Genomic DNA, 12,290 nt, shown 5'->3' on the forward strand with positions numbered 1-12,290 from the left:
TCTTCATCAAACATAAGACTAAATATAATTTATTTATTTTCAAATATTTATTTAAACAACATTCAAATTCAATCTCTTAAATTGATTAAAAAATAAAGAACAATTATACTTTTATATACATATAATTTCAAACATAAAACTAAAAATAAGTTTTTTATTTTCAAATATTTATTTAAGAAACATTCAATTTCAATCTCTTAAATTGATTAAAAAATAAAGAACAATTATACTTTTATATACTTTTATTTATTTACATATAATTTCATTACAACAACATTTAGAAAAAAAACAAACAGAAAACTAATTGTAAAAACATCCATTTCAATAAAAATCCAAACTGATATCATGAATTGACGAAGATTAAAAAGTAAGGAACAATTCTACTTATATATATATATATATATATATATATATATATATATATATATATATATATATATATATATATATATATATATATATATATATATATATATATATATATATATATATATATATATATATATATATATATATATATATATATATATATATATATATATATATATATATATATATATATATATATATATATATATATATATATATCAACAACATTCAGAAAAAAAAACACAAAACTAATTGTAAAAGCATTCATTTCTATAAGAATCCAAGATGCTATCATGGATGGACGAAAATGTAGAGACAATTCTTTGTATGACAAATTGATATCTCTAAAGATTTGCTATTGTATTTCTACAACGATAGCTTATATTTATAAGATTGTATACAAAGAGAGAGTCAAGAGTACAAAAACTAATATTTGCAAATGCCACTAGCTATAGACCTATAATCATGACATGTTGCCAATTCCAATAAATCTACACAACCTTTTCCTATCAACAAATCAAGACAAACTTCTCCTCCAACTATTACATTACAACACTACAATATAATGTTATGTCAGATACAATAACATCAAGTGTTCTAGTTATATGGAATCACATGTCCTCATATGCAACATTCTTCACACAACCAACAACAACAGAGGGCTGCTATACTACAATCACAAACCCAAAAGAACACAGATAAGAATATAACCTTACTTTATGCATATAAAAGCTGCAAATTATAAGCAAAAAGAAGTGTAAGAGGCATATATACCATCCTTCTAGAAAGCCTTTCTCCCCTCTACTCTGTGTTTTGACAGGACCTGCCTCTACATATTGTGATGGTGGAGCTTGAGTGGGATACCCTGAAAGTAATACCCATTTTAATATCAATTAAATAAGTAATACCCATAAAATAAAACACATTTTCTGGTCTTCTACTACATAAATGATTTGTGATTGTGGAACTTGAGTGATTATACCCATGAATAGATAGTTTACAATTTTTCAATTTCTCATTTATCTTTTTCCTTTAATATTTTTCCTTGTGTTTAGGAACTAATAAAGAAATGAAAAAGATAATGAGAGTAAAATTTAAGAATGTATAATAATAATAATAATAATAATAATTAGACATAGTCAGGAAAAGTTTAAATATGATCAAATATTATATGTAAAGCATAAATGTTAATAATCTAACAAAAATCTAGTTTTCATTAGTTAAAATGTAAAACAAGCAAAGAAGAATAAGAAAAGAGAATATGTTGTTTTCCAATATGAGTGGTAGAGACATATTTCTTCATGGCGGTAGAGTCAAAGCATCATTTTATGTTGAAGTGTCTATATGTCAATATGTCTAAACAGATCTAACTAATAAATTAGAAAATACTGAAGACTTTAATATCATGATATAATTATTAGTCCTATAGATTAGATTGCTTCAGCCTTGTCCATTCTGTAAAAATCTTTCATTCATTCTTTAATCAATAAAAAAACAAACAATCAAAAGAATATAAAATAAAGATTATGAAAAAAACAATATATTTATAATATGATTAAAAAATTAAAAATTTTAAAGAGAAAATGAAACTAAGTTATGTCCTTTTGTCTTTAAATAGTTCTTATTTAAATAGTTCCTCTGCACTAGAAAATAGAGATAAAAACAAGAACAGACCCATTTCTAACTCACAGGAGATGGGGAGCCATGTTATAATGGCTGGGGTTTTCTGATCTCTACACCGAATTCTTCTTCAATTGAATTGCACATCACTGAATACCAACAACACATCATGCGAGAAAAGAGAAGAATGGAGAGTTTCTAAGTTTAACACTTTACAAGGTGAGTCATCTAAGTTTTTTACATCTCATCCCAATATCACAAGCAACTCCAGAGAGAGTTAAACCCATGATCTAACCTACCTAAAGAAGCAACCAAGACCTAATATGAGAGACCATGAAATTATCATTGTATTCCTAGACATCATTTTTCAATAATGTGGAATTGCTTTAATTCAGTCCCATGAGATTAGAAAAAATAATTCCAAAACATAAATTATCACATGTGAGTTCTAATTTTATGCCCTTTCCTACTAGTCCTTTAAATCAACTTAATACACATTTGCATGATAAATTGCTATATAATAGTATTTAAAGAAATTATGAGAGACTATAAAATATCTAGGGATCTCAGTTTGATTTTCTAAAAGACAAATAATATACATTGTTGTCATATATGTGACTTGCATGATAGTTTATAATGTATATGTATCATCCATTGTATTTATTCTAGTATGTGAAATTGCTTGGCCCAAGAGAGCTATCAAGTGCCTCACAAATTCCCCAATACTACCCTTGGATACCATCTAAATAGGCTCATCTATTAAGAAGATAAAGACAAATAGGCTTTACAAGCATACATTTTAATAGATTGATCGTGCATATCATCAACCACTTCCATGCATCAAAACGAATTTGCATGATAGAAGATCACCATGTAGCTTCCCAAATCAAAAACACAAATTTTTCTAAAGGATTGGATAGGTTTTGGCATAGTCATTAATTCAAGGAAATAAATTGTAGACAAGAACAAATAAATACAACATTATATTTGCACAATTCTTTAATTACCGATTCTAATATAAACTCAATCCCCTACAATTAAAATTATCAATCTCAACTTACCTAGATTAATATCTTCTACCTAGCCATATTTAATTGATTAAATTAAATTAATTCAAGATATTTATTTATTTAACAAATTTAATAAATTTTAGCCAATTTAATTTACCTTTAATATTTAATATTAGAAAAACCCAAGAGTGGCAAAGGGAAAGTTGAACCTTAATTTTTCTTAACATGAAGCTCACCAAATCCATTATGAACAAAAATTATCTCATCTAGTTAAATTCCTTATACACATAGTTCATGGTTCTATGTATTGATAGTAGAAAAAATTGGCTCATCTCTATTATACATATTGTAATGCTCCACCAAGGAACCCTTGGAACAAAGGGTTAAATATGCACTTAAACATATTTTTTTTCTAAAATATGGAATAAACATCACTTAACCATAACATAAGAAAGATACAACATGCAAGAGAATATAAGCATATCCTCAAAAAACCATACATGCATGGAAGACTTCACAAACACTTTCAGAGGTTCCCAAGAAACCAAAACCAAAACATGAGTAGTAAAGCCACATTCAAGGCATCACATAAGGAGTTAGACTTTTCCCATGAACCTCTTGGATCATGATTGAACCTTCATCAACATGGTCATCCAAACCATCTTTGTGGAAATTCAATACAAGAAGCCAATAAGCCTTAAGACAAGAGAAACATGAATAAAAGGACATCATGATGTATCTAAGTTTTGACTATGCTAACTCAAAAGGCATACCAAGAGACAACTATATCCAAATCTAAAATTGAATTTTTGACTAGGCCTTGGGAAGTACTCACTATTTTCTACATGATAAAGTGTATTATCTAAAATAGGAGGCAAGTACAATAAATCCTACGAAAAATGATTATGGAAATCTATTAGTTTGAATCATATGCCACTTTATTGACATATGGAACATTTCATGGGTCACGTGTGCAAAAGTATTGATCATGTGCTAAGAAACATTAGACATATATAGTGAAAATGGGAGAAAAGGAGACAATGTATAAGTCATATGTGATGGAATATGACTCAAATGTGTTAGAATAATTTTAAAACTTCCAAATTATTTTAGAGGCCAAATTTGTAGGCTAATTTTGGTTCTAATAGTGTGAAGGCTTTTTCACAGTAGTATATAGCTAAAATGTAGGATTTCTCCACACCAATGACTAATAGATCATTACATATTGAGGAAATTCTTGTAAAAATCAAGACCTATAATAACATTAAAAATTAACAAGTATATGTATGTAAAAAATGCATAAATATAAATGTGAAATGACAAGGGATAGAAAGGAGAAGACCGTGCTCAAGAAATCTATTATTGGAAGAAAACATCCATTTGGACATTGGTCCCCAATAGTGGTATAGTACAATTCCACCCTACCACATGAAACCCTTAGGCCCACCCCAAAATGGTCATAGAGATAGTAACTTGACCATAAAACATAGTGTAAGCACACATACCAAGAATGGATAACACTCACACAAATAAGATCCATACAATGGAAGGATGGTATATAGGTCTAATGCAACACATAAGTACAACACAAAAATCCAAGGAGAAAAATCAACATGTGGACTATTGTCTAGAGATAAATCAAAATATCACATATCACAACTCATCAAGGTGTTAATGACTACTAATGAGCCTACGTACCATAGTACCAACCATAAGGATTATCTCTTACCACATGGATCAATATTGAAATCTAAGGCACAATCATCTACCTCACACACAAATCTCTAATTATGTCTTAGGATTCAATGGTATTCACCATATATGCTCACACTCAAATAAGTCATGAAATTTGGAGACTAAATGATATCTAGCTCACATTTTCATCTGTGCTCACATTTGGGTAATGTATGACATTCGAGGATAGAAAGGAGCAGACTATGCTTGGGAAATGTATTACTAGAAGAGAACTTCCATTTGGAAATTTGGTCCCCAATGTACAGTATAGTGAAATTCCACCCTACCACATGGAACTCTTAGGCCCACCCCACAATGCTTATAGAGATGATAAGTTGACCATAAACATAGTGTAAGAAAACACACCAAGAATGGATAACACTCAAACCAAGAAGATATATACAATAGAAAGATGGTATATAGGTATAATACAATACATAATTACAATGAAATAATATATAGAGAACACTCAACATGTGGACTAATATCCAAATATCAATCATAATATCACATATAACAACTCATCAAGGTGTTAATGACTACTAATGAGAAATTCCATTTGGACATTGGTCCCCAATGTACAGTATAGTGAAATTGCACCCTACCACATGGAACTCTTAGGCCCACCCCACAATGCTTATAGAGATGATAAGTTGACCATAAACATAGTGTAAGAAAACACACCAAGAATGGATAACACTCAAACCAAGAAGATATATACAATAGAAAGATGGTATATAGGTAGAATACAACACATAATTACAATGAAATAATATATAGAGAACACTCAACATGTGGACTAATATCCAAATATCAATCATAATATCACATATAACAACTCATCAAGGTGTTAATGACTACTAATGAGAAAATACATCAAATTACCAACCATAGGTATTATCTCTTGCCACATGGATCAATATTGAAATCTAAGGCACAATCATGTACCTCATACACAAATCTCTCATGATGTATTAGAATTAAATGATATCCACCATATATACTCACACTCAAATAACTCAAGATATTTGGGGATTAAATTATGTTCACATTGCCATCTATGCTCACATTTGGGTTATGTATGAAACCCAAGGATTTGAGGCATCTACATAACCAATTAATTTTTTTTAGTATTTATACCCAATATATTCTATTATGGTTTTCACTTTTTAAGGAACTCCTTCTCATAGCCTATGTGGGCACTTCTAGGTCAAGTTCCATGTATGGAGATACTTCCCATGCCTACTCAAAGTAACTAGTCCTATGGATCAACATCAAACAAGCTCAATCTTAAGAAGGAAACCAATGCAATATTGTGTTCACTCAGTCTACACCAAAGATATGAAAAAATATTTCACCTACTTAGTCTACATTGAGGAAAACATAACCATCAATTTTCCACTCAAGCTATATTGAGGATAAGAGAATAAAATTTGTACCATCTACTTGGGTTGATGCTAATGACAAGAAATAATGAAGCCTTAATAACAAGAAAGTAATCACTAGAGAATGAATCCACTCTATGAAAACCAAGGCATGCAAGTTGAGTAAACAAAATAATAAGAAATAATAGAAGGCTAAGTTACTCTCAAGAACTCAAGGTAGGATATTGAGTATATTTTCAGTAGAATTGGTTGTTGCTCCATCCATCACGAACAATATCACAAACTTCCAAGTCTTTTAGGATGATCAAAATATACTTGAATTTATCATGTGCAGTGACCACTTTAAAGGGCAAGAAATTGATGACACGCCAGATGACAAACTTAAGAATGATGAAATCAAAGATGAATATGGGACTCTGAATTTAAAAACCAACACTATTCCTAAGGGAATCTTTAAGTTGGAACAAATTTTTGGTCATGATGAATCAACATTTAATAGAAGAATGATCAAAGAAAAGGGAATCGAGGAATGTGACTCATACAACTTAGGCATCGATGATGATCCTAGAATAGTAAGGATGAGGAAATCATGCAATGCACAAGAAAGGGAAGACGTGCTTAAATTAATTTTAGAGTATTAGGATGTCATTGATTGGAGCTATGAAGAGCTAAAAACATATAATTCTAAAATTATAACGCATGACATTCCTTTGAAACTAGATGCAAAGCCTTTTCATCAAAGGCAAAGACTTGTTAATCCTATCATTAAATCACTGATAACCAAGATCATTTTCCCCATTCTTCATTCCACATGGGTGGCCAATTTGGTTCTTATATAGAAGAAGATTGGAGAGATTCGTCTTTGTTTCAATTTTTGTAACTTGAATGTAGCATCTCAAAAGGACAATTATCCTTTACCTTTACTAGATGAAGTCCTAAAAATTGTAAATGGTTCAAAAATGATGCCTTTCTTGGATGGATATTCAGGATATAATTAGGTAATGGTTGATAAAGAAGATAGGCTAAAAACAACTTTCACGACTACTTGTGGGGAACTTTTTCCTTTAGAAGAATGCATTTTGGGCTGACTAATGCGAAGGCCACATTTCAACGAGCCATGGATGAAGCATTTAAAGGATTGATAAAAAAAATGTATAGTCATATACATGCATGAATTTACTATCTTTTCAAAGGATTGAAGCACTCACATTGCTGATTTAAGATAGGTATTCAACAGATGTCCTAAATATGACATATCTCTCAATTCCAAGAAATGTTGATTTGGGATCACTAAAGGAAAGCTCCTAGGTTATATTATCTCTAAAGAAGGAATCTCCATTGATCCTTATAGAATTGAAACTATTATGAAGTTATCACCACCTCATAGTCAAAAAGAACTTAAGTCTTTCTTTGGGAAGATAAAATTTGTGCAAAAATTCATAAGTAGATTTGCAAAGATAGTCCATCCCCTTAATGATCTGCTAAAAAAGGGAGCTAAAATAGAATGGGTTCTAGAGATTAAGAAGTCATTTGAGGATATCAAAGTGGCCATTTTTATGGCCCTAGCACTAGTGAGTCTAGATTATGGGCTACCTTTCAAAATATACTCTTTTTCCTCAGAACATTCATGTGTTAGGATTCTTATGCACAAGAAAGAAAAGGAAGATGAAAGGCCCATTGCCTTTATGAGTTTTCCTCTAAAAAATGTTGATTTAAATTATTCTAACCTTGACAAACAATATTTTTGTTTAATAAAAGTGATAAAGAAGTTTTGCCATTATATATTGAGAAGGAAGGTGTATGCAATAGTACTTGATCTAGCAATTAAGACTTTGTTGATGCAAAATGAACTTGGTGAAAGGCGAGGAAAATAGATGGTAATCCTTCAAGAATTTTACTTGGAAATTCAACCCATGAGATTGGGTAGGGGTCAAGGATTATTAAAAATGATAGCATATAACCAAATTGAAGATAAACAAGAATTTAGGTTTGATAGTGAAACAAATGAGAATTATAAAAAGAAAATGATTGTATCTCAAGTTGATATTGGTCAAGGTGTAGTGATGGATGTTTAGTACCAGGATATTGTTTACTATCTTCTACAAAATCAATGCCCCAGTTGGATGAATAGTTCTTAGTGTAGGAGGCTCAAGATGAAGTGTGAGTCCTACATGTTGCATGATAGAAAGATGTACAAGAGGAATTATGAAGGAATCTACCTAAAGTGCTTAGGACGTGAGGAAGCAAAGGAAGTTCTAGAATAGTTTCATGATAAATATGGTATAGGGCATGGTTCGGCAGAAGCAACTGCTCATATGATCCTAAGATCAGGTTATTTTTGGCCCAGAATATTCAAAGACAATTTTGAACATGTACATTCTTGTCAGATTAGTGCTAACAAGGAAAGACACCCAGTGATGCCATTACAACTAGTGTTTGAAGTACGCCCCTTCATAAAGCAGGGGCTAGATTTCATAGGTCTTGTCAATCTACCATCATCAACTAGACATACTTATATTATCACAACCACATATTATTGTACGAGATGGACATAACCATAAAATTCTAGAAATTGCACTACTAAGGTGGTAATGAACCTCTTGGAAGAACATATTGTTACTAGATTCAGGATGCCATTCTCCTTGGTGTGTGATAACATATGAGCTTTTGCATCAGTATTCTTAACTCAGTGGGCATTGGAAAATAAATTCATCATCAAGTTCTCTTCAAATTATTATCCACAAGGGAATGGTGTTGTGGAATCTACAAACAAGAACTTGATCACAGTAATAAGATGTTTGTTAAGGTAGAATCCTAAAGATTGGCATACACAACTTAAATACGCTTTATGGACAGATCAGGTGAGGGTGAAAAATGCTTTGGGGACTTCTCCATACTTGCTTGTTTATAGACAACAGTCAGTATTCTTGCTAAATCCCAAGATTCCTGTTCTAAAATTCATGAGTAGGTACACTGAAGATGCTAACAAAACACAAATCAGATTGATAAATCTTTTGAAGATGGACAAAAAAATGGATAAATGCATTGGAGCACATGGCTAAGCATCAGGCAGTCATCAAGAGATGGTTCGATAAGAGAGCCATGATAAAATCCTTTAGAATTTCTAACCTTGTTCTACTTTGGGATAAGGCAAAAGAAAAGTCAGGTAGCCACACCAAGTGTCAACGCTTGTGGATTGGTCCTTATCAGATTGTAGAGATTCTTGGAGAAAATACTTTTAGGCTGAATTCCTTATAGGGGGAATTAGTTTCGTTGCCAGTCAATGTGCATTTTTTGAAACATTATTTTGAAGACAAGGAAAATAAAAATAAATAAATAAATAAATTTAGTTAGATTTTATTTCTACAAATGTTTTTATTTTTTGCTAGTGTGTTTTCTTTTAGTTTTACATTTCCTTTTACTCACATCTTTGTTTTCAAAGTTGTGTCAGTCCTAGGGTGCAAGGTGCACTTGAGATTTTATCTTGAGATATCATACTAACTACTCTTTTGGTTTTGATTTCAGGAAGAGGTATTTCATTTGTCAAAACTTTTGGACGATTGTGTGTCTTATACCAACTGAGGAATGGATGTTACTTGCAATAATAGGGGGACTTTCAGTCTTAAGTTCAGGATTCTAGACTAGAAAGTTCTCAACACTTTGCAAATTTAAAGATCAATTGTCTCAGGTGTTGTTAAACTAAGGTTGAAAGCAGCAAGGGATGGTCCAAACCCCAAGTGGTTCAAACAAAAGGGTCTTCTCAAAGGATCGCTAAGATCATTGTTTGGCATGAGAGTTTCTAAAAAGTTATAAAAGAGGAATGCAAGGGATGTTCACAAAAGGATTGAATCCAAGAAACAACACCAATGTCCTAACTACATAGTTTAAGCATAGTCAAGATAAAGAAGAAAATAAAAAGAAAGAACAATGTTAAGACTGAAGGATTCTAAAAGATCTAAAAGGGGTAATCTAATTCAAAATGAGTCATCTAGTACTAAAGAATTGCTTCATCCAAGAGTCAAAATGGTGAAATTATGAGCTACATGGAGTGATTATTCAAAAGATTGCTAAAAATTCAAAAGAAAAGTGACAGCTCGCTAAGAGCCCTCAAACTAATTCTCTCATCTAGTCAAACAAAGGATTAAAAACAACCTTTATGGAGATACCTGATGGATGAACCAAGAGGGATGGAAAATTGTTTTCGAGTTGTCAAAAAAATTTGATAGACCACATCCTAAGATGTCGAGGGAAATAAATACACTGAACACACACTAAACTTGAAGATTTTGGATCCCAAAGTTTTGACTATGAAGTCATTCAAAATACACTCAAAACATCTAAAATTTAGTTGGTGTTTGACCCACATCGAAGGAATCTTTGCTGATAAAGAAATGCATTTGTCATTTCTTCATTTTTTTGGAGCTATTCATTGTGCTTCCACAACACAAACCCCATTTCTTGTCAGGAAATGAGGACCCCCCTATCTTGCAAAGGTTTTTGGACTCTTAAATTTGGGATCCTAGTCATCTATAGGTCCCCCACTAACTCCTAATTCACATCTAGGTCTTGTCAAAAAACCACAGAGGTCAGAAACTCAAGACATTAAAAAAAAAAGGTGAGTTTCTAAATTTCTGGCGCACTAAGTGCACCTCCCAAGGTGCGCTAGTGCACGTAAGTGTTGAGAAAGCATTATGCCAACTACATAGCTATGCAGTTGGTGCACCTACAACTATGTAGCCGCACTAAAGACCCTGAATCTATATTAGGGGAGTCCCTTTACCCTTTACCCTTTACCCTTTTCTTATATGTAGCTTATGCTTACATCTAGTCTTGAGAATAGTGACTCTCAAAAGGGTGCTTCTTTAAACTTAGTTATTGTTCCTGCTATGTTCAACATTTCTCCTCTATCGAGTTGTCCACCTTATTTTCATACTACTAACCAAGATAGGGGAGGATGGAAATGCACATGAGTGAGTGATCTAGCATAATAGATTTTGTGTGTTTTCTTTTTGTCATGTACTTACCCCATATTGCTTTTTCTCACTAGTACATTTGGGTTCCATTTTTTACCTAAATTTTTGACGATAGGCCAATTTGGCTTGTCAAATTCATTTTTAAAAAAATTGATCTTGATAATGTCAAAATTTTGACGACAGTTAATTTTAGCATCAAAATTTTGACATTATCAGGGATATAAACAAAAAGAAAATAAAAATGAAACTTTATTCATTTACACAACAAAGTGCAGGTGAGAGGCTTCCAGTGGTGTGACAAAGAGTTTTTTAGTGCCATTTGAGGTAAGGGTTTTTAGTGTTAAGTTGGGAGTAAGGGATACTAAGCCTTAAATTTTTTTTGATTATACTATAGCATGACAACAAATGGATCCCAAATTTATTGAAATTCGAGCACACCATCTCCATCGACTTCATCCAATTCAAAATCACCATTGACCACCTTGAAAGAATAGGTGTAGCATAGAGAATGAAGCTCGCTCAACCTTAAACCATCAAGATTTAAATTTAACCATACTCTTTTGAGAACAAAGAGACATGTAAAAAGAGGGATTGAAAATTATTAGATATGTTACCCTTAATAGAGATCCAACCCTCTTCCACTTTAATTGCCTCATTGTGTTAGACCAATGAACTCAATGTTGGACCACCATCACCAAAAGAAAAATTGCTTGTAGAGAAAATGTCTACCATTTTAGTGGGGTTAGGATTCTTAATGTTGATTTAAAATGTGGTAATTTGATTAATGAAGACTGCTACCTTTGAACAAGATCAAATCTCTTCAGCATGTAAGTTTTTCTAAAATACATTAAAAGCCATATAGTGATCAATTAGGGTTTTGAGATCAATAAAGTAACATGAGAAGCCATAATCAGACTGTATTTATATTTTTAAGCATGAAAATGACTAATTAGATCAATTATGCCAATTTAAAGTACCAATCATGGATTATTGTTGGAGCATTTTTGTAAAAGTATTGAATTTACACTCCAACATTTTTAGTTGAAAAAGAAAATGATTAATATGAAAATAAGAAATATATTTCAGATGATGCTTTGAAATAACTACTTTGCACACATAAAAAATTCCAAAATTTATATTTACTACTTAGAGGCCAAAATAATAGTTTTAAGTAGTTAAATTGCATATGAAAAGAATGA

At 31.5% G+C, this 12,290-nt stretch overlaps 1 long non-coding RNA gene across 1 annotated transcript in view; it reads right to left on the reverse strand.

Annotated features, from left to right (window-relative positions):
- Positions 1-1,019: 1,019 nt before the first annotated feature.
- The window catches only part of LOC149553725 (uncharacterized), a 115,779-nt gene continuing 104,508 nt past the window's right edge, over positions 1,020-12,290 (reverse strand). Inside the window, exon 2 of the long non-coding RNA XR_016353421.1 lies at positions 1,020-1,234. This is a non-coding gene — a long non-coding RNA (uncharacterized LOC149553725). The remainder of the gene's footprint in view (positions 1,235-12,290) is intronic.

The sequence above is a fragment of the Cupressus sempervirens genome, chromosome 6 (genome assembly GCF_028749045.1).
Source record: "Cupressus sempervirens isolate cs-2001-9-10 chromosome 6, ASM2874904v1, whole genome shotgun sequence".
Lineage (NCBI taxonomy): Eukaryota > Viridiplantae > Streptophyta > Pinopsida > Cupressales > Cupressaceae > Cupressus > Cupressus sempervirens.